The following is a 23,266-nucleotide window of genomic DNA, read 5'->3' on the forward strand; positions in this document are numbered from 1 at the left end:
CAATGCAGAAAAGCGCGCACACATGGGAATTTTTATGATTGATCCATGATATTTAGTCCGACGTGTTTGATCCTATGGTTTTGGTCCGTGGTATAGCATCTAAAATATTGAACCCCGGTTTTGGGTCCCTTGTATTGGCTTTCTATGGTTTCGATCCATGGTTTGTGTAAGGGCTTGCCTATAAAAAGGAAAGGAGATCATTTGGCTAGAAAATTATGAACGTTGAATATCTTAAGATGAATTAGATCTGAAATACTTGTAATCGGTTGATGATATAAAATTAAATCTAAGCATAAGAAGACTGATCAATTGAGGGGTCGTGATCTCTTTGGCGCATGATTAGATCTGTGGATCTGATAGTCTGGGGTAGAATTGAGGACTGATAAAGTGTTTATATCCGGAGGTCCGCAGGCGAGATACAGCGCAGGTGCGGAGGTCTGCAGCCAGTAGAAGGAATAGGTGCGGAGGTCCACAGCCCAGTAGAAGGCGCAGGTGCGGAGGTTTGCAACCCAGTAGAAGGCGCAGGTGCGGAGGTCCGTAGCCCTGTAGAAGGCGCAGGTAACGAGGTCCACAGTCCAGTAGAAGACGCAGGTGCGGAGGTGCGTAGTCCAGGAGGTGGATCAGGTGCGGAGGTATGCTGTCGAGTAGACAGATTAGGTGCAGAGCTGCGCAGGCTAGACACAGAAGAAGTGCGGATATTCGCAGGTTTATATTGGTGAAGTTGCGGACTTTTCTTGAAATATTTGTTAGCTGCCTTTTGTTTATTGCTGCAGAATTCTGGGTTTAGATTACTGGTATTGCTTGTCTGGTTACGTCATTCTGAGAGGCTATTGGTTGATTCATTAATTGATTGTAAAAGGAGATTGGTTGATTCACATGTACTTGATGATTATTTGATGTTCATGGATCTAGTCTGAAAATTAATGAAACGTGGTCCTTGGAAGAAAAGAAGTAGGTCAGCACCTACATACTAGTAGCTCAGCTAGTACAGAAGCAGGGGGTTGTAGCTCCCTTCTAGGAGAGACTGGAAAACGAGAGAGGGTTGTAGCTCTCTGTAGGTTGCAGCCTTTGTACTGGTAAAGGACTGCACCAGTACAAAATCATTGTAAAAAGAAGTTTCTAATTGAAAGAAGATAGAGACATATTGCAGCAGGTGGTTTTCACCCACATTAGGTTTCCACCTTATATCTGGTGTTGTTTGGTGTGACTATCTGTTTTTCTTATTCTTGCTCATTATTATATGGTACTGACATACGAATTAATCTGAAGAATAAATTGAATTATAATTCTAAAAGGTATAGTGAAAAGAATTTGATAATACTGATTCACCCCCCCTCTCAGTATTATTTCCAACATACTTGATGAAGTTAAGGAGACATTGACCAAATATGCATTCATGACCTGTAGTTACTATGTTTACCATGTGTTTGTCGATTTTTTTCTCATGTTTTTGACAACTTCTAAGCAAGATCTAGTCTTAGTACTTATCATATAGACTTGTCATCACCTTATACCTGATTCTGGAAAGTTCTGGGCTGTTATGGGCAGTGACCTGTAGGCTAACCCTGAAAATGTGTCACTGATTTTGCGGTTGCATGCATGGAACTAGGAAATTTTGGTTGTAACCGCACGGAGGGAGGCTTGTGCATGTGGCTAGAGCTTTCCAACTGCACTCACAGCATGGTATGCATGTGACTAAGCAGTGAGCTCGGTTAAAAAGAAGTTACATCTCAGGCTCTGATCACCAGTGTTTGTTGTCTTACACCTAGGTGATTTGGTGTCCCATAGAGGTTTCAGTATGTTTCCAATTAGTAAACACCACTTCCATAACTGGAACTTGTATGTTGGGTCGTGTCATAGTAACTATCAGCTCATGTTTACCCTAGATAGCTTGTAAAAACAGGTAAATGTGGGATGGGGTGGTTACAGTGTGGTATCAATGTGAGGTTGCAACAAAGCACCTCAGGGTAAAAGCAAGTTGTCATGCAGGCTTATATGTTTGGCATACATGCATAATGGTTAATTGTTGTTATATGCATGGCGGTCATATGCATGCCAATTATTTTATTGCTATCATGGGTACATGCATGCTAGATGCTAGTTAATTAGTGCGGTCATATAAATGTACACTAGTTATTCATCCATGATAGTTAATTGTTGTTATGTGCATAGTGACCAAATGCATGCTTATTATTGTCATTGTGCTTTCTTGCATGACAATTAAGTTCTTGATATTATTATATATCATGCTAATCTAGACTGATTTGTGTAGATGTAATAGCCTTCGCTGAGATACCTTGAGGTATGATTTTGATTATGTTTTGTTTAGCTAACAATGACATATTGCAAGAAACATAAGGCCAAGAGATGAATATCATAATTGTTGAGTACAATTCATATGACTCTCTGTATAGGTCTGAAGAGACATTGATAGGATGGGAGAGATCAATTGAGCAGCAGGGAGAGGGACATTCTCCTAGTTTGGCAGACACATTGAGAAGTTTGAAGGCAGAAATTGTATGTTGCAAGGAAGAGAATGAGTGGTTGATTGAGTCACTAGAAAGGATTTCCAAAGCTCAAGAAAATCAAGTCGAGGTTAATGCAGTCATTCTCCAGAGCCTTTCAGGTTTGCAGAAGCAGGGACAATTGGGGGTTAGTCATGGACGAGAAGAAAAGAAAAATGGTGAAAATGGAAGCAGGTCTCGGAAAGGGTACATAATGGACAAAGATGATACAGTAAGAGGTGGAAAATTCTTTCATACACCTAACAGGAGGGTTAACACTCATTTATTTTATTCTATCTTCAGTTCCAAGAGACATCATTGCCATCACCAGTAGCATTTTTATAGGAGGAGTGAGAGGTGGTACTTTCCAGAAGAGCTCAAGAAAGTTAAGGCTCCTACTTTTGATGGAAAAATGAAGAAACTAGAAGATGCAAAAGCATGGATTCTTGGGATGAAGAAATTCTTCAGATTGCCTAATTATTTAGAAAACATGAAAGCCAAGATAACTACCTTTAGTATCAAGGGAACAACAAATATTTGGTGGGAAGATGCTAAGCATGTCAGAGGCATCAGAGAAGAGGAGTTGATTTGGGATGAGTTTGAAAGACACTTCAGGAAGAAATACTTGTCTGAGAGATATTATGATGGAAAGGCCAAGAAGTTATATGAGCTTATGATATGTTCCTTGACAGATGAAGAGTACACAACTAAATTTCTAGAGTTGGTAAGATATGTGTCTTATCTCAAGGATGAGAAAGCAAAGATCCAAAAGTTCATCAGTGGGCTGCCAATAGCATTGAAAGGCCAGATTGAGTTTGATGAGCCTAGGTCATTGGAGGAAGCCATTAGAAAGTTGAAGCATTGTTATGATCATTCAAAGTGCAAGTTTGAGTTCAACTGGGACTGGAAAGGTAATGATAAGACTAAAGGAAACTGGCCTAAGAAGCGAAGAATACCTTAGGATGTAGGTGACAAGGAGAATGTGGCACCTCATAAGAATTCAATGCAGCTGAGAGAGGACACTGGTCTCAGCCTATGGAGTAGCAGAATAAAGGCAATGTAATAGAACCATTGTGATGTTGAACCCGTGGTTGAGATCATTGTAGGAAGGAGTCCCTTTGTATCAAAATGTCGCAGCGGAAGCATGACAGACCTCATATCTACATTGCTTAGGAGGAGTAAACAGTTGCGGAAGTAGGTCAGAGCATTCCTTGGATCTATGTAGCAGTGGATAATAGGTAGGAAACTAGATGCAAACATCTAGAAGGCATGATGCTAGATGCTAGTTAATTAATGTGGTCATATGCACATACATAGGTTATTCATGCATGATAGTTAATTGTTGTTATGTGGATTATGGTCATATGCATGCTGATTATTGTCATTGTGGTTGCTTACATGATGGTTAAGGTCTTGATATTATTATATATCATGTTAATCTAGATTGACTTGTGCAGATGTAATAGCCTCCCCTAAGACACCTTGATATATAATTTTGATTATGTTTTGTTTAGCTAACAATGGCATATTGTAGGAAATAGAAGGCCAAGAGATGAAGAGCATAATAGTTTACAATTCATATCTCTCCGTATAGGCCTGAAGAGATATTGGTAGGATGGGAGAGATCAATTGAGCAGTAGGGAGAGGGACATTCTCCTAGTTTGGCAGACACATTGAGAAGTTTGAAGGCATAAATTGTGAGTTGCAAGGTAGACAATGAGTAGTTGATTGAGGCACAAGAAAGGATTTCAAAAGCTCAAGAAAAACAAGTCGAGGTTAATGCAGTCATTTTCCAGAGCCATTTAGGTTTGCAGAAGCAAGGACAACTGGGGATTAGTCATGGATGGGAAGAAAAGACAAATGGTGCAGATGGAAGAAGGTATCAGAAAGGGTACAAGATGAAAAAAGATGATATAGTAAGAGGTGACATATCCTTTCATACACCTGACAGAAGGTTAGCAATCATGGATTTTTTTCTATCTCTGGTTTCAAGAGACATCATCGCCATCACCGCCAGCATTTTTATAGGAGGAGTGAGAGGGCGTACTTGCCAAAAGAGTTAAAGAAAGTTAAGCCTCCTACTTTTGATGGCGAAATGAAGAAATCAAAAGATGCAGAAGCATGGCTGCTTGGGATAAAGAAATTCTTCAGATTGCATGATTATTCATAAAGCAGGAAATCCAAGATAGTTACTTTCATTCTCAAGGGAAAAACAAATATCTGGTGGGAATATGTTAAGCATGTTAGAGGCATTAGATAAGAGGAGTTGATTGGGGATGAGTTTGAAAAACTCTTCAAGAATAAGTACCTATCTGAGAGATATTATGATGGAAAGGCCAAGGATTTCTATGAGCTCAGGATGGGTTCCATGACAGATGAAGAGTACACAACTAAATTTCTGTAGTTGTTGAGATACACGCCTTATCTCAAGGATGAAAAAGCGAAGATCTAAAGGTTCATCAGTAAGCCATCAGAAAGCTAAAGCATTGTTATGAGCAGTCAAAGCACAAACCTGAGTTCAAGTGGGATTGAAAAGGTAATGAGAAGACTAAAGGAAAATGGCCTAAGAAGCGAGGAAGATCTCGGGTTGCAAGTGACAAAGAGAATGTGGCACCTCATAAGAAGTTCAATGCAGATGAGAGAGGACATGGGTCTAAGACTATGTAGCAACAGAATAAAGGCAATGGAAAAAAAACCATTGCAGTGTTGAACCTGTGGTGGAGATCATCGCAAGAAGGATTTCCCTTTGTATCAGAATGGCACAACAAAATTGTGATAGGGCTCAAATCTACAATGCTCAAGAAGTGTAGACAGTTGGGATGTAGGTCAAAGGATTCCTCGAATCTATGTAGTAGTGGATAATAGGTAGACAAATCATTAGACATCCATTATCGAGATGGAAGGTGGAACTAGAGGGAGAGTTCCAGACAAAGCCTCAATGCATCTTGCAGTAGAATAAACTCATGATCTAGGACCAAGCAATAGAGCAAGTTAAAGTGAATAGAATCACTTTGGGGCAAGGAAGCTACCTGAAATATGGTTGATAAGATGTAGGCATAATAGTTGGTTTCTAGTTATAGCTAAATTTGTCAAGGGAATTGAAATCCCCCGAGAGATGATATGTGCAGGTATTTAGTTGCAGGGTAGCGTGCTCGATACAGAAGGCTAAGGTAACAGGTATATTGTTATATTTATTAATGCACTAACAATTGTGTGTTCATGGCAGTATGATGCAGGGAATTAAATGGAAAAAGAGACTATCATAGATCTTGAAGAAGGCTTGGACTGAGCTTCATTCATAAAACCTTGGAAACATTGGGAACCCATGGGGGTTGGTTCATGTTGTTTGTTGAAAGTTTTTTGCTTTCGGTGTTTTGTGATTTGTTTGTGCTTAATTTTCAATTTTGACTGTGACTGGTGCATGGCCATGCCACTTTGTTTGTGGTGTTGTATTGTTGTTTGGATTTCTATGTTTTCATCTTGTCTTCTGGTTCTTGCCTTTTATGTTTTGAGGGCCTTGGGAATTAGTTTGGGGAAAGAGTAAAGCTCATGGAACTTGGGGAGCGCTATTTGAAACCAAACAGGTAATGTAAGACTCGAATGAAGCCCGATACATGAATAAAGGGCAACTGAAGGCAAGAATATGACAGTCGGTTGGGCTGGTTGGGTCCATTGGGGCAAATGGACAATGGCAGGACAATCATGAGGAAGGTAACAAGAAAGGAAAAGTAAATGGACTTGAGTTATTAAATGCCTTAGCTATGTTGGGAAATGTCGTTCTCAATGTTGTGCATGCTTTGCATGAATAAAGGAAGTTCTCTTAACCTTGACCTTATGAACAATGGTAATTGTTTTGTGATCATGTATTTGTTAATGTTTCTATATGTGTGTGTGTGTGTGAATTCCATTGTTTGACATGGTCATCAGGGATCATACTTTTGGAAGAACGATTGCTTTATGCAGATGAATGGCATGAAAAGATTGCTGGTTTTATGAGGAATCAAGTGGGCAAGTATCCTTGAAAGTTCTATGAGGTTAGTATCATGCAGATATGATTTTGATATTATGTGATTATAACTATGCCTATGTTTATGTTATGGACATGCAATGTTGAAGGATACATCAACGGAATGAGCACAATGTGATCTGCGACATGCTAGGACAAGCATGGATAGTGGAAAGAGCCTCAGACCTGAGACTTGGGTTGTGGATGTATGTAGTAAGGCATGGGAGATACACTAGAGGTAAGGTTTCGTGATAGAGAAAATGTGGTCTCTGGATGTGAAGTACTATTTTCTTGTACATGTTGTGTTGTGTACATGTATCGTGTCATGTGTATTATGTAGTCATTGTATTGTGCCATATGTATTTGTTGTGCTGTACTGTGTGTACATGTAATTGTTGTGTTGTAAAATGTGTGTATTAAGTGTTTTGAAGGGATTGGTTCTTAGGATCCTTGGAGGATGTGGGTTAGGACAAGATCTCTGGATCCCTGTAACAACTTGGGTTCCTTGGAGGTTATGGGTTGGAGCCTTGTAACAACTTGGGTTCCCTAGAGGCTATGGGTTGAGATAGTAGTCCTTGGAGCCCTGGACAACTTGGGATGAGACCAATATTGAGTTGTTGATATTAAAGGTAGAGGAAGTATAGTCTCTAGACACCCTTGTTGTTGATATTGAGGGTAGAGGTGATATAGTCTCTGGATACCGTTGTTGTTGATATTGAGGGTATAAGCGATATAGTCTCTGGATGCCCTTGTTGCTGATACTACATATGGAAGAGAAGAGAAGAGAAGACAATGGGTGTGTTTAGGAAACCGATCCTATGTGTACAGATAGAACAAATAACTAAGGCAGAAGTAAAGAACCATTTGAAAGATAAGTATCAGTATTTCATTTCAATTTTTAATTTCAAAATTATGAACATAATCTAGGATTTTGATTTATGATGGTTTAGTTTTGAGCTAACCAGATGTGATATGTTTATACATGATGATTTAATCAAGGAGTTAATTTGACTTGTTGTGATAGGAATTAAACAAAATTGAAAATGTCACCTTATTGATGAGTTACCAATGAGGTATGATTTGAATTTATTACAATTCCTTTTGAGTCTAATGGAAATTATGTGTTTGGTACAGGAAAGCATGGAAATTCCCAGGTTTGGGTGGTTGGAACTTGCTCCAAAAGTGTTAGCAGCAACAAAAGGAATTGGAACATGCAACAATATGCTGGTAAAGTAGTTCAGGAGCAGGGCCATTGTGGGACACTGATACCCAATAACGTCCATTGATTGCCATAAACATGATATGATCAAAATGATGATTTTGAGGTAGGGATATGTCTTTGTTTTTGGGCCTTCTGCTGCTAGGAAACCTTGCCAAGGGATGGATTGCTCGAGGGACTGGGAAGCAAAGAAGGGGATTTCAGGGAACTTGGAAGGTGAGTGACTTCATGGAAGGGGGTGACCGAACTTCCTGAGATACTTGAAAGAAGAGAAGGGAAGGTCGTGAAATAAATTTGTTTTGGTCAATAACATTGCTGATTGGAATCAAAAGCACATAGGGAGTGTGCTGGAGAAACAATGAGCTGATAGTTGTGCATTGAAAGAACAAGTAGTGCAAGGATTGTAGCATTGGACATTGGAGGTAGACTTTGATCTTAGCAGTGGTTTTTGGACTTCTTTGGAAGGAGGTGAATCTTGGTACTACTTTTGAGGGTGGAGGTGTGAGCCTATAGACTCCCTTCTTATGGATGTGACATCATATCCTTTTATTTGTTGGTTGAAGCAAATGTGGATATGTATATATGTGTATATCATTGTAAATATTGTATCGATTTGTGTTTATAAAGCTCCATAAACACTATGTTTATTTGCTAGTTGAATCAAATGTGCATATGTCTATGTCAATGTAAACATTCCACCAAGTTGGGTTTATAAAGCTCCATAAGCAATATGTTTTCATGTTTTTCAACAGTTTGTTCTGGTTAAAAGTGTCATAGAACACTGAGGACAATGTTCCTCAGAGGGGAAGGGGTTTGTAACAACCCTTGGTTATATTTCCATGTAAAAAGGAAAAAAATCAACCGAGGTCATGGGACACGTATTCCAAGTTGAATGGGGGGGACATCATATTGGGGGTCACTTGCGGTTAAGTAATGGCTTGGAAATTGGCATTAGCAAAGGAAAAAGGAAATAAATGGAAATTTAATAAAATAAATAAAGGAAATTAGGAGAAAAGGAAGATGAAGGGACATGAATATGCATGCAAGATAAATTAGAGAGAAAATAAGGAAAGTGAAAGAAAAGAGTAAAAGGAAAGTAGAGATGCCAAACATCAATGATAAAAAAGGCACATGAGAAATAATTGACAACTTTTGTAAATTTTATCTTTTGATCACTTTTAGAAATAGAGCTCTAAGAGAAGAGAGAAGAAGCACTTTGACACAAACAAGCAAGTAAGCAAAGGAGAGTAAGGGAGCAGAAGTAAGGGTTGGAAGAGTAGCTACAACATGAAGACATTGCAGGTAACAGGTTGCATGTGTGATTTCATTGTTGAGATTTGGATGCATGGTACATGCATTTGGTTATTTAGTTGATTTGTTGTCATTGGCATGGGATTTCCTTGGATTGATAGTGGTTTTCAGCCTTTCCTTTCCATTTCCTAGATAACCATGGTGTTGTGGGTTCCTTATTTTGGTTTAAGCTTTTGATGGCTGGTAGACTTTGGATCCTGGTGAGGTGGTCTCAGGAAATTCCCAAGGGTCAAGGGTGGAGATGGGATTTCTCCTGGAACTCTTGACGGATGGGTGGAGATAGGAAAATTCCTCTGGGTATGGTGAAGAAAGTTGGAGGCATCCAAGCTTGTTTGGTGTTAGTGATTTTTGGACCAGTTTAGGTGAAATCACTATGGTTAAGGGTTGAGGTGGTTTGGCCTCTGGAAGCCCTGGTTGGTTATGTTTTGATTTATCCCATGAGATCCCACATTCATGCTTGGAATATGGCATGGGGGTGATTGGATGAAAGAGAGATTTGGTTCAGCCCAATCTATGGTTAGGTGGTACGTGGAAGTCCTTGACTTGGTTGGCATTTTCATATGTTAATATGAGTTATTTTATTATTATGATCAATGAGAACATGTATTGGTTATTGTGTTGATTTTATGATTGGTTTGGCATAAACTCATTTTGGCTATATGCTAGTTATATGATTTGGTAAGTTATTGAATGGTTATGTGAATGGATGGGTTAATAAGTGTTGATGCAGCTAGTTTGAGTTGGCATTGAGCCTTCTTGATGTTTCCTTGACGAAGTTAAGGAGACATTGAATAGATATGCATTCATGACCTATAATTACTATGTTTACCATGTGTTTGACGAAAGGATTCTCTTGTATTTTCCAACTTCTGAGCAAGATATAGTATTAGTACTTATCATATAGACTTGCCATAACCTTAGACTTGATTCTAGAAAGTTCTGGGTAGTTTTGGGCAGTGGCTTATAGGCTAGCCCTGAAAACGTGGCATTGATTTTGTGGCTACATGCAGGGAATTGGGAAATTTTGGATACAACCGCATAGAGGGAGGTCTGTGTGTGTGGATGGAGCTTTCCAAATGCACTCACAGTGTGGTATGCATGCAACTAGGCTGTGAGATCGGTTAAAAATAAGTTTCAGCTCAAGCTCTGATCACCAATGGTTGTTGTTTGAAACCTAGGTGATCTAGTGTCCCTGAGAGGTTTCAGTAAGTTTATGGTTAGTAGACCCCACTTCCATAACTGGAACTTGGATGTTGGGTCATGTCATAGTAACTCTCAGCTCATGTTTACCTCGGAGAGCTTGTAAAAGTGGGTAAATGTGGGATAGGGTGGTTACATTGTTTGCTGACGTTTAATATGGTGGCATTCAAAATGTATGATGTATTCTTATTCCCATTTCTATTCTCTATTATTGTTGATTATCTCATTTAGGAAATTATCTATATTTGTTGTAAATCAAAACAATGTATTATTAATTTGCATCAAGTTGAACTCGACCCAAAGGTTTAGACTTTCAAGTATGCAAGAATGATGATCGGATGTGGCCTTTCACTGTGCTGGTTGGCAGTGTCAGAGCCAATATTTGTATTCAATTTCACACCCAATTTTTGTGCGGTTGGATTCCTCTCCCATTGCTGAAACCAACAACCAAAGGGTGGTTTGATATTTTATTACCATAAAAAATGTAAAGCAAACATATGAAAAATTAGAAGAATCCTACTATTATTGTATATTGGTTGCTTCAACAATAGGTTTTGGATGACGCAGTTTACTTAAAGTGATCTCTTCTTAATGTACACAACCAGTTGCCACAGGTTCTTTCATAGTGCATCACATTCTACATATGCATGTGTGGAGTAACTAAAAAAGAATATAGTGCCACATATCCATGGAGTCCCATATTTTGTCTATACATATCAAATAGGGTGGGGTGCCATATGCACACTAATATCAACAATGAGAAATGAGGTTTTCTTGCCACCAACAAAATAAGATGTTATAATGGATTCCATTTTTCTTTTATTCTTTAGTGGGAGAAATACAACATATATTACTTGAAAAATAATTACATAATGGCACAATGAGAGTTATGGTACTCTAAAGTCATGGCTATAATGATCCAGGTGGATATTGGTGGCCACTCGCCTATTCCACGTGGATCCCCACCATTGTTTCTTTCAATTTCCTTAATTGTAGCACAACTTACTATTTTTGGTAGTTTCTCGGGTCCTAAACTTCCGAAGCCATTTTGAGGGCCCAAAAGACGCTTTTTGGGAAAATGAAAATCTTCGAAACGAGGTATTATGATAGTCAAAGGAAGATCATACGGACTCCGACAAGTTGACATTCCAACTAACCCCAATGGGGCCCACAAACTTTTGGCGCTTCATCTTCGAGGGTTAGGTTTTTGGATGTTTAAGGTTCTCATTGTTTCTTAATGATAAAAAGGCCTCCGAACCTCATTGTAACACATTTTAGAAGGCATGCAGCTACCACATCTCTTCTCAGAGATAAGTTACCATCGCTGGAACTAGTTCATTTCCATTCTGCATGTAACATTTTTCAGTATTTTTTATTAATGAATTAAAGTTTTGTTTTCGCTGTAGCTATGTGTTTTTATTTTTATTTGTATTTCATTTCGTGCATGCATAAATATTGATCATACAAGGAAACTCCAGCCCCTAAAAAGCCAGAAATTCTAGCATATGAGGTACTGTCTCTATAAATTGAAGCCAAAAATTGATGTTCTATCATATCATCTTCATAGCTAAAAATCAACACTTGGACAGATCGACACAATGTAAAAGATAAAATAGATTGAATTTTTAAAAGACATTTTTTCTTCGCTAGTTTTGCCTTTTATGAAACACAAGAATACACACCCACCAAACACACCTCTCACAAAATTATAGTGTAAAACTTAAAAAGATTCTCAAAACTAATAAGATTACAGAGGAAAGGAAAATAATAATAATTTTAATACAGAAGACCATAAGGACATTTTGAAGCAAAGTTTAGACATATTTGTGAGTTGAAGGACAACAAAAAAATCTTTTACAAAATGTATGAATTACAGTAGAATGTAGATCATTCATTATTAAACAGAAACTATGCATCTATAGAAAACTTCATCCTCACTCTCCTCATCTTCCTCTTCTGAATCAACAACATCTCTTGGTGATTCCAATGGTCCACCCATAGAGAATAATGGACCCACGTCCTCATTCTCAATATAGTTACCTTCCAGTCTTTCTTCAAACCTTTGGTCACTGCAAATAAGCATCCACGCTAGACTACATCTAATACCCTTTCTTGACATTCTTTGAAACCGAGATTTGATTCTGAATTCGAGGTTGTATGTAAAGTAAGATGGAAATTCTACAAGTTCCTCTAATGGCTTCTTAATATCAGTCTTAAAATAATAAAAAGGATGTATGAAAGATTTATAACTCATATGTTAAGATATAGATAAATTAATAAACAAATGTATTAATATGTGTATGTATATATAAATAAAATATAATGCAACATGTTATTTTTATTATCTCATTTAATGCAATATACATATAATTTCTATATTCTTGTGGATATTGGTAAATGTGTATGATAACTATTATTTGAGTAAAAATAATATATTCCTTATCAGTATAGTTTTAATGTGAGAAACATTGGCTTCATTAGAGTTAATCATTTAATTTGAAAAAACTATGGGACCAATTGTTATTTTGTTCAGTTTAATTATAACTATGGGATCAACTATTATTTTGTTCATTTTAACGTTCCGAGATTGGTAAATGTGTATGATAACTATTATTTGAGTAAAAATAATATATTCCTTATCAGTATAGTTTTAATGTGAGAAACATTGGCTACATTAGAATTAATCATTTAACTTGAAAATACTATGGGATCAATTGTTATTTTGTTCATTTTAATTATGGAACACTACTTTTATTTTTTTCCTTTTAATGTGGCAAACATTGATTTCATTAATTTGAAAATCTATAACTTGAGAAAACTATGGGATCAACTATTATTTTGTTCATTTTAACTATGGAACGCTACTTTTCTCTCTTTTTTTTGGTTTAGAATGAAAGTACGAAAAATATTGTAGTAATTTCTCATATATTGTGGATAGTAAATATGATTGTCTGAAGAGAATCTAAAATTTCCTATAAGAATATATAATATTTGGAGCACACTTTCACTAGATGACACTACTCGATTGCCATTATTGTATCTCTTTAGGATCCTATGGGATGAACCAGTGCCAACAACTTTCAGGTTGAATGGTTTAAATGATAGAATGCTAATATTTGACTTTCGAGGATAAGTTACACTGTTGAAAAAACTATGGATGCATGAGTGCATCACTCGCTTGATTAAGGGATTTTTAGAACATAAGGACTCATGTTATTATGTCTGCAATTGGCTCAAATATGCATAATCTCATTAGATTTGTAATTTAGAAATAGCGATAATTTGGATAATCTACAAAATTACCCCAAATCATTTTGTTGAGCTCAATATTGCCTCCCTTTTCAATTTTCGAGGAAACGTTGCAGTGATTGTTTCCTCGTCATTTGCAATTCTACAATATTGCTCCAGTTAATCAAAATAAACATAACATATACTTTGCTACATAAATTGCGTTTAATTGTGATGTTTAACAACATTTGGCTTGCAAGTTGTTTACTACTACGCGACCGCTCTAGTAAACTTATTTATTTGTACTACCATGGAGATGAGTGCATTGGCTGAAGCTCTAGGTGCAGTCGCAATTGTAGGTGTAAAAGTTGGCTTACGACTAGAAATCACAGTGTTGGCCATCATCATGATGACTTCAGCTCGCCCGTGAAAATACTCGGCCATGAGAATATGTAAAAAGCCTAGTCAAAACAAACATATGGAAGTGCTCGGTTTGATGCTCATACCTTGTCCACATGGATATCATAAAAGTTGACCGTGCCATTATAGAAGATCATCAATCTGGTAGACGTTAGCTTGTTTGTTGTTCTTGTTGCATAGATCAACCTTTATTAAATGACAAGTCAAAGACACAATCAAGACTTTTGTTAGATGAGGTAGTAATAAATGACGACATGCATATAGAACAAGGAAAAAAATCAAAACACTCCTTAGAGGAGAGTATACCTGGAAAGTGTAGCATTTTTCTGAACAGATTCGTTGGAAAGGAAAGGTCATTTTTGTGACTACATTCTACCCGGTGTCGTGGTATATCATGCACCATTAATCTCTCTCGCAGAGTCTTGGAGCCACCCTTCTAAAAATGGAGCGAGTGGAAATGGCAGGTGTAACTACGTAAAGTACTTGGACTGTGGAAAAATGTCACACATAGACAAAAATGATAGACAAAAATGTGAGGTGAACAGATTCAAAAGAAACGCCTATCAATGTAATTAATATAAAATTTTGTTTAATGCTATGGCTTAGGCAAGATAATTTTGTTCTATCAACCATTACAAATCACAAAATACCTATTTTTTTTTGTTGACTAGTGGAATCGGCAATGGCTGTGGTATCGTACTCGCGTTACATGGGGTCGAATCCCACCGGTTGCCACTATAACCTCTAGGAGGAACCGCCCAACCCAAAAGAACGACCCTTGGTTAAGATGAGACTCGAACTCGTGACCTGCACAGTGGCACGAATGACTTAGCAGATCGTCCGCTGGCCACGAGACCAAACCTCTGCGGGCACAAAATACCTATTTTAATTTATATATTCTTTAAAATATAAAATACAAAAAAATATATTTAATAAAAATAGGGAAACTTTTAAATTATCAAAAATAATTAAAAAAACATAATATAACAATGGTAATGAGAACTTTATAAAAAAATTGTCATCTTTTTTATAGTTAGTGTTCCAGGTCATTTTGTTGCATCCACTCAAAAGGCCTAAAAACTAGATCAATTGATACCCTTTAACATGTTGTCATTATCCCTTTGCAAAGCTCTAAGCGTCACCTCCATAAAGTTTGAGTTTCTGGGTCAATAAAATTGAAAACTATGTTTTTAGCCCCAATGCACCCTGCATACATGTCCACATAAAATGGTTGCAAGTTGCATAATTGAGCACCTGCACTAACCAACGTATGTTGCTCTACTTTGTGGGTGCGATGGTTCTAGAATTTCAGGAAAAATTAAAAATATTTTCGAATCTTCTCCTTCCAGAAGCTTCTAAGGTGGTTTTAACCGTTTACCATGGATAGATATCTCAAATGAATACACTAGAGGTCATATCTCTTATCATTTGAGTTTATCCTCTTTCATATGTGGATCTCAATCCTAGATTGGTAAATCCTAAACTACCACTTTTACCCTATAAATCCACTGCCTCCCATAAATTTTGGGTTGGATTTTGGAGATTACTAGTGTGCTCATGCTTCTACTTTGAGCTTAAGGAATCACCATCCATTTATTAATTAGGGTTGAGTGTGAGATATTTCTTTGTGACAAGGAAGGACAAGACAATTGGGGAGACATCTACAAAGTCAACATCTATAAATGGTTGTAACTCTCTCCTTTATTTGTTAATGCAAAAAAAATTAGTTTTCCTATAATTGTGTCATATTGATGCTTATGTCTTTCAATGCCATTTTGACTCGTTGATTAGAGACATTAGTTTATGCTATGTGGATATAGTAATTCTCTTGCTTGTTTTAGTAATTTTTGTAGGTTCCATTTATAGTGTTTGGAGCTAAAGTTGGAGCTTACAAGCAAGGAGAATAAGAGGACATACTACAGATTCTAGGTAGGTCTCTTTTCCATATTCTAATCACTCTAAGGAAAACATATATCCTTTTTCCCTCTATCGTTTCCAGATCAAACCACTAGATCTAGGGAGTTCATTTTTGTCTGCAGAGGTGAATTTTCCTTATAACAACTTGGCGACTTCACTGAGGAATGAGATTTACCTTAATGGTTTCCTTGGCATAGGCATTTTTAACCTTTCAAAGTGACCTTAATTAACTTAATCTGACAACAATTTGTAACACCCTCCTCCCACATTTACCCAGGTTAACTGGTCCGCTGGGGTAAATATGTGACACAAGGCTACTATGATGTGATTCAACTCCCCATGTACAGTTAAGGAAGTGGAACCGACAAAATAAAACCAATTTGACCTTTCACACATGCTACAAAACCTTCAAGTGGTAACCAAGCATTCGAGGTTCTTAACCCTTGAGACAACTTAGATTTTCACTGTCCTAGAGCCTCATTCGCTCCCATGACAAGGCATGCATGCGACTATATCCTTCCAGTTGCTCTGACAGCAAGGGCATGCCAACGAATGTGGACCTTTGCATACATTTCTAAGCCAGCGACCCCAAATTTTGTGCCACTTTTCCAGGGCCAGGACTCAGGCCACCGCCCAGAAATTCATGAAACCTTCAGAAATGATAAATGACATTGAAAAAAGGTACTAACGCAAACACTTGATCAATGACTTGACTGACCCCTACTAGCCAAGACAAGAATTTTTTCAAACATGTCACAAATATGCAATCTATAGGTCATAATAACAGATCTGAACATAGGGGTCTCATACTTACCTGAGATTCGTAAAGAAGCATTGTTGCCATATCACAATAGTTGCATTATCATCTATTAGGTAATGTATTCATTGTAATTTCAGTTACTAATGAAAACATGATGAGAGACATACATCAAGTATGTCATAAAACATACTCGTAACCAACATATAACCAACAGAAATAACAAGGATATAACAACTAGAAAATCCACATATAAGGCAATACATTTACACATGAAATACCAAGGAGAAGAAACTATTATTAATGGATGCAAAATCCAACCAAGTCTGGGACTTCCACGAACCACTCGACCATAGATTAGATGAACCAAATCTTTCTTTCAGCCAATCACCCCGGTGCCATATTCCAAGCATGAATGTGGGACTCAAAACCAAACCAAAGCAGGTTTCCTTAGGATTTATAACAATCGCCACCACATCGCTAGGCCCTAAACAAGCATGGATCCCATCGAATTTCTCCACCTACATCGTGAAGAATTTTCCTATCTCCTAGTGTCTAGGCTTTACCGTATATCCCAACATACAACAGTCAAGGATTATTAGGTCTAATCAAGACTCCACCCTCCAGGCTTTACCATATATATATCCATTCACCAGTCAAGGGTTCATAGGCCTAATCGAGGGTACACACCTATAGGATTTACCGTATATCCCACCATTCACCGGTCAAGGATTCCTAGGTTCATTGAGGCACAAAAAATTTGACTTTATCGCAATCCCACTCTGGTTTAGGGATTCCTAGGCCATGTGTTCTTTCTTTCATAGACCACCTCACTTAGTTTCGAAACCATCCGACAATCCATCTCAACCAAATACAAGAGAACCCATCACACCATGGCTATTTAGAAATGGAAAGGCAAGGCTGAAGAACACTGTCACATCTGGAAAAACCCATGCTAATGACAACAAGAGAACCAAATACACACATGCATGTACCATGCATGCCAAAACTAGCAAGGAAATCACACATGAAAATCGATACTTGCAAATAATCCTGCTATAGCTTCTAGATGTTTCTCTTCCTTGCTTGATCCTTTATTTCCTTTGCCTTCTTGGTTCGTCCTTTGCTTTCCTTGATCCAATGCTAGAGTGCTCCAAGAATGCTTAAAGTATCCAATAGTGAGAGATAGAGAGAGTAGAGAGAAAGCTCCAAAACTGAATTGATAAAAGGTACCAACTGATCCCTTGAGTCCTTTTTATTAATGAGGCATCTATTTTCTTCAATTTTCCATTATTTTCCTTCATTTTCCTCCTCACATGCAACCTATGACCTTTCATCTTCCTTTTCTCCTAATTGACTCTATTTTTAAATAAAATGCCAATTAATGCCTCATACCTTTCCAAAGCCTTTGCCTTTGGCTGTGCCAATTTTGTTTAGCCATAATAAACCAAATGAACACCTACACTGGGATATTTTTCCCAACAATCAACTTGGAATACGTGTCCCATGACCTTGGTTATTATTTTTCCTTTATTAACTTTATTTACATGGAATTTTGACTAGGGTTGTTACACAATTCACCTTAAGAAAACACAATTTTGAGCTTGATAGGGTTTTTTGTGTCGTGCTTTGACCAAATTAGCACCAACACACTCTCTGTTCTGGGGCAGACCAACCCAACGCAGTCTCCCCTCTCTAGAAGTGTGATGGTTCTCATTGGTGCCCACTCTGCACATGTGATGGTCCTATAGAATGCAACAATTTGCATTTCTTTGCCTTTCTCTCCATTATGCTTTGTTCCAAAAGATTTTCTTGAGTGCCTGAAATTGTTTGTGTCTCTGTAAAGCCATCATAGTGTTTACATTCGATTTTGTTAGCCTTTGATGGGAGTTTCTTTGATTTTTGTTTCTCCTTATCAATCAGGTTTATGTAAACATTTAGCTTAGTAGTTAATTACTTGAAGAAATTCTTATATTACAATCTCGTACTATGTGATTTATTTCATCAATGATCTAGCTACAAATTAGTTTTCAACACATTTGGAAATTAAAAGAAAAGAAAAGATTTTTTCTCATTATTTGCATTACATATATGTAACAACCCCGGGTTAAAAATCCATGTAATAAAGTTAATAAAGTTAATAAAGACAAAATAATAACCAAGGTCATGGGACATGTATTCCAAGTTGAATGTTGGGCAAAAACATAGTGATGGGGATCACTTGTGATTAATTAATGGCTATGGAAATTAGTAAAGGAAATGACAAAGGCTTTAAAAAGGCATGAGGCATTTATTGGCATTTTATTTATGAAAATAATGGAAAATAGGAGAAAAGGAAGGTGAAAGGTCATAGGTTGCATGTGAGGAGGAAAATGAAGGAAAAATAATGAAAAATGAAGAAAATAGAGACCTCAATGATAAAAAGGCTTATGAGGATCAATTCATAGCTTTTGTCAGTTTAGTCTTTGGCATTCTCATTCTATTCTTTCTCTCTCCTACTCTTGGGCACTTAGAGTTTTCTTAGAGCACTCTTGCAGCATTGTGGCATACCTTGGATTTGGAGCAAGAAGGCTAAGGAAGAGCATGAAAGCGCAAGAGGGCAATGAAATCAACAACTACAATGAGTTTTTCTTATAGGTACTGAGTTTCATGTATGATTTCCTTGATAGATTTGACATGCAGGGCATATGCATGTGGTTATTGGGTTATGATCTGTCATTAGCATGGAGAATTGCCTGGATGATTGAAAGTGGTTTTGCCTAGCCTTTCCGTTTCCTGGATAACCATGTTGTTGTTGGTTTCATTTTTTTTTTTATGGTTGGTGCTCATGTTCCTTATGAATGTGGGTTGAGTTATTAGTTCCTGGAGCCTTGGTTGGACAAATGCTCTGGAAGCCCTGTAACAACTTGGGTTGAGTTACTTTCCCTAGAAGCCTTGGTTGGACAAATGCTCTAGAGCCCTTGGTGGGTTGAGTTACTAGTCCTGGAAGACTTGGTTGGAAAAATGCTCTAGAGCCTGGTGACCATTGTGGGTTGAGTTACTAGTCCTGGAAGCCGTGTTGGAACGAACACTCTTTAGCCATGGACAAATTGGGTAGAGACCGATCTGGTGATGGTTAGTGATGTCCAACCGTGAGGTGGGATCACTAGTTGAGGGTTGAGGTGGTTTGGCCTCTGGAAGCCTTGGTTTGGTTTTCTTGGTTTATTTCATGAGATCCTACATTCATGCTTGGAATATGGCATGGGGGTGATTGGCTGAAAGAAAGATTTGGTTTAGCCCAATATATGGTCAAGTGGTACGTGGAAGTCACTGACTTGGTTGGATTTTCATATGTTAATAAGATCTCTTTTCCTCTTGTATTTCATGAATATTTATACTTGTTATTATGTGTCTTTAATGGCTATTCTATTATTGTTATTTATTTGGTTATATGTTGGTCACAAGTATGGTTTTATGGCAGTCCTGAGTTATGGCTATCATCATGTTTTGATTTGTGAATGAAATGTTAATGAATGGATGACCTAATAAATGATAATGCAGCTAATGTGAGAGGGCATCATACCTTCTTGACGAATCTCATATAAATATGAGGTCCCTATGTTTAGATGTGTTTTTATGACCTGTACATTACATGTTCATGATGTGTTTGACGAAATTCCTGTCATGGTTAGGATGAGTCAGGTCAGGTCCTTGTTCAAGTTTTGCATTAGAGGTCTTATCTTCTTGTTACCTATCATTTCTAAGAATTTCATCAAGTTCTGGGCAGAGGCCTGAGTCCTATCCCCAAAAAAGTGGCTAAGAATTCGGGGTCACTAGCACAGAATTACCTGAAAAATATTGCAGTCGCATGGAGGCCTTGTTGTGGGAGCGTATGGAGGGTTATAGTCACATGGAGGGATTGTCATGGGAGCAACTAGGGGTCTAATTCAGTTAAAAGCAAAGTTAGCTCAAGGGTTGGGCACATGGAGTGGTTGGTTAGCCCCTGAGGAAGGTCAGTTTGGTTTTGGTTTGTCGATTCCACTTCCTTAACTGTACTTAGGGAGTTGAATCATATTATAGTAACTCTTCGTCACATATTTACCTCGGTGGACCGATTAGCTTGGGTAAGTGTGGGAGGAGGGTATTACAGAGTGGTATTAGAGTGAGTTTCATTCCCTTTGGGTGGTGTATGGATTCCTTTCTCTTTGGGTGATACTTGATACCACAATGTGGTATTAGAGCATGGTTCAAACCTTGGATTGGATGGGCATAATGTGGTTGTAGTGCATAAATGTTGGTTGCATATGTGTTCATTATGCTTGTGGTCTATGTGTTTGTTATGTATGCATGGTATTGGTCATTGTTACAATTGTGTTGCCATGCATAAGTTGATGATGTTGTTGTTGGTATGTGTTGTCATGAATGCATGTTGGTTGTATATGCATTGGTTACGCATGTTAGTATCTATATGTTGTTGTGTATGCATTATGTCTAGTTGGTGTTATAGTTGTAACATCATGCATGGTAGCTGGGATGATGATTGAGATAATATCTATATACTGCTATGGTTATGTTTATACATGTACTGTGCTAATTTGGTTAATCTTGCATATGAGATATCCTCCACTAAACTATATTGAGGTATGTTGGTTATGTTTATGTTTTGGTTTAGCTGACATGATATGCTTGCAGGAAGAAGAAGATCAAAGATGACTACCAAAATGGTGGATTATATTTCACGAGATTATCCATGTAGATGAGATGAGCAACATGGTGATGAGTACTCCCCTCACTTAGTAGACACTTTGAGAAGTTTGAAGGCATAAATAATGAGTTGTAAAGCAAATAATGATCGAATCATTCAATCGCAAGAGAGACTTGCTAGGGCACATGAGAAACAAGCAGAGGTCAATGCAATTATCTTTCAGAGCTTGTAAGACTTGCAGAGACAAGGACCACTTAGGATCAGTCATGGATAGGAGGACAAAACTAATGGAGCATATGGTAGGAAGTCTCTTGGTGGGCATAGTTTGGATAGAGATGACATTGTCAGAGATGCAAAATTCCTGGATACACTTGATAGATGAGGCAATGGACACATGATTTACTCTAGTTCTAGTTCAGACAGGTACCATGGTCTTCATCATTATCATCCTTATAGGAGGAGTGATGGGATATTTATCGGAAGATTTCAAGAAAGCAAAACCACCTACATTTGATGGAGAAATGTAGAAGTCACAAGATGCAGAAGTGTGGTTGCTTGGGGTACATAAGTTCTTCAAATTGCATGATTAATCAGATAACATGAAGGCCATAATAGCTACGTTCAACCTTAAAGGTAAAAAAAAAATTTGGTGGGAAGATGTAAAGAATGTCAGGGGAATTTGGGAAGAGGAGTTGACTTGGAGTGAATTCGAGAGTCTTTTAATGAAGAAGTATCTATAAGAGAGATACTATGATGACAGGGCAAAATAATTCTATGAGCTAAAGATGGTATCCATGATTGATGAGGAGTACACAGATTCTTGGAGTTGTTGAGATACATGTCTTATTTGAAGGAGGAGAAAGCTAAGATTCAGAGATTCATCATTGGGTTATCGGTAGCGTTCAAGGACATAATCGAGTTTGATGAGCCTAGATCATTGGAGGAAGCCATCAGAAAGCTAAAGCATTGTTACGAGCAACCAAAGCACAGATCTGAGACTAAGCAAGATTGGAAAGGTAATGATAAAAATAAAGGAAAATGGGATAAGAAGAGAACAAGACCTTAGGACATAAGTAACAAAGAGAATGAAACACAGCCTAAAAAGTTCAATGCATGATCTGATAGAGGGAAGGGATTTTAGTTTAAGGAACATAACAAGGGTGATGGCAGGAACCCTTTACAATGTTGGACTTGTGGCAAAGATCATCGCATAAGAGATTGTCCACAACATCAAGGTGGTAGACCTCAGATCTAGAGTTCTCAGGAGGCGTAGACAGTTGGGGATGTTGGACATACCATTCTTTGAATCTATACAACATTGGATAACAGGAAGGCGGATCACCATGCATCTATTATCGAGATGGACAATAAGCTTTGTGATTAAGTTGTTTCTATTTTGATTGACCCTGGATCAAATTATAGTTATGTTAATCCGGAATCAATGGATAAGTGTGTTTTGAATAAAGAAGTACATGCAAAATCTTGGTTAGTGAAATTGGCTACAGGTACTAAAAAGAGAGTTCATTACTGGGTAAGAGCTTGTGCATTTGAGTTTAATGGATGCCTACATTAGCGCATTTGAATGTGCTTCCATTGGGATCATACAGTATGTTGTTGGGTATGGACTGGTTGTATCTTCATAAGACCAAGGTGGATTATTATGACAAGGCTATTGACTGCTTGGATGAAAATTGTGAACAAATGATCTTGTAGGGTAAGAATAAGGTAACATCAATTAGAATGGTGACAACTATGCAAGAAAAGCATAGTTGCAGGAAAGGGTGTGTGTTATTTGTAGTACATATTTCCAGTGATAAAGGTAAGTATGTTGAGGATACAGAAGTCTTGAACATGTACTGAGTTCTACAAAAGTTTCAAGATATATTTCCCGTAGAGATTCCAAAGTTACCGCCTCACAGGGAAGTGGACTTTTCTAGTGAGTTGGTACTAGGGGTAGCACCAGCATCAAAGGCACCTTACAGGATGAGCACACTAGAGTTAGTGGAATTGAAGCTACAGT

Source organism: Pinus tabuliformis, chromosome 3_2 (genome assembly GCF_031772625.1).
Source record: "Pinus tabuliformis cultivar Carrire ecotype Pingquan chromosome 3_2, CPIR1, whole genome shotgun sequence".
Taxonomy (NCBI): Eukaryota; Viridiplantae; Streptophyta; class Pinopsida; order Pinales; family Pinaceae; genus Pinus; species Pinus tabuliformis.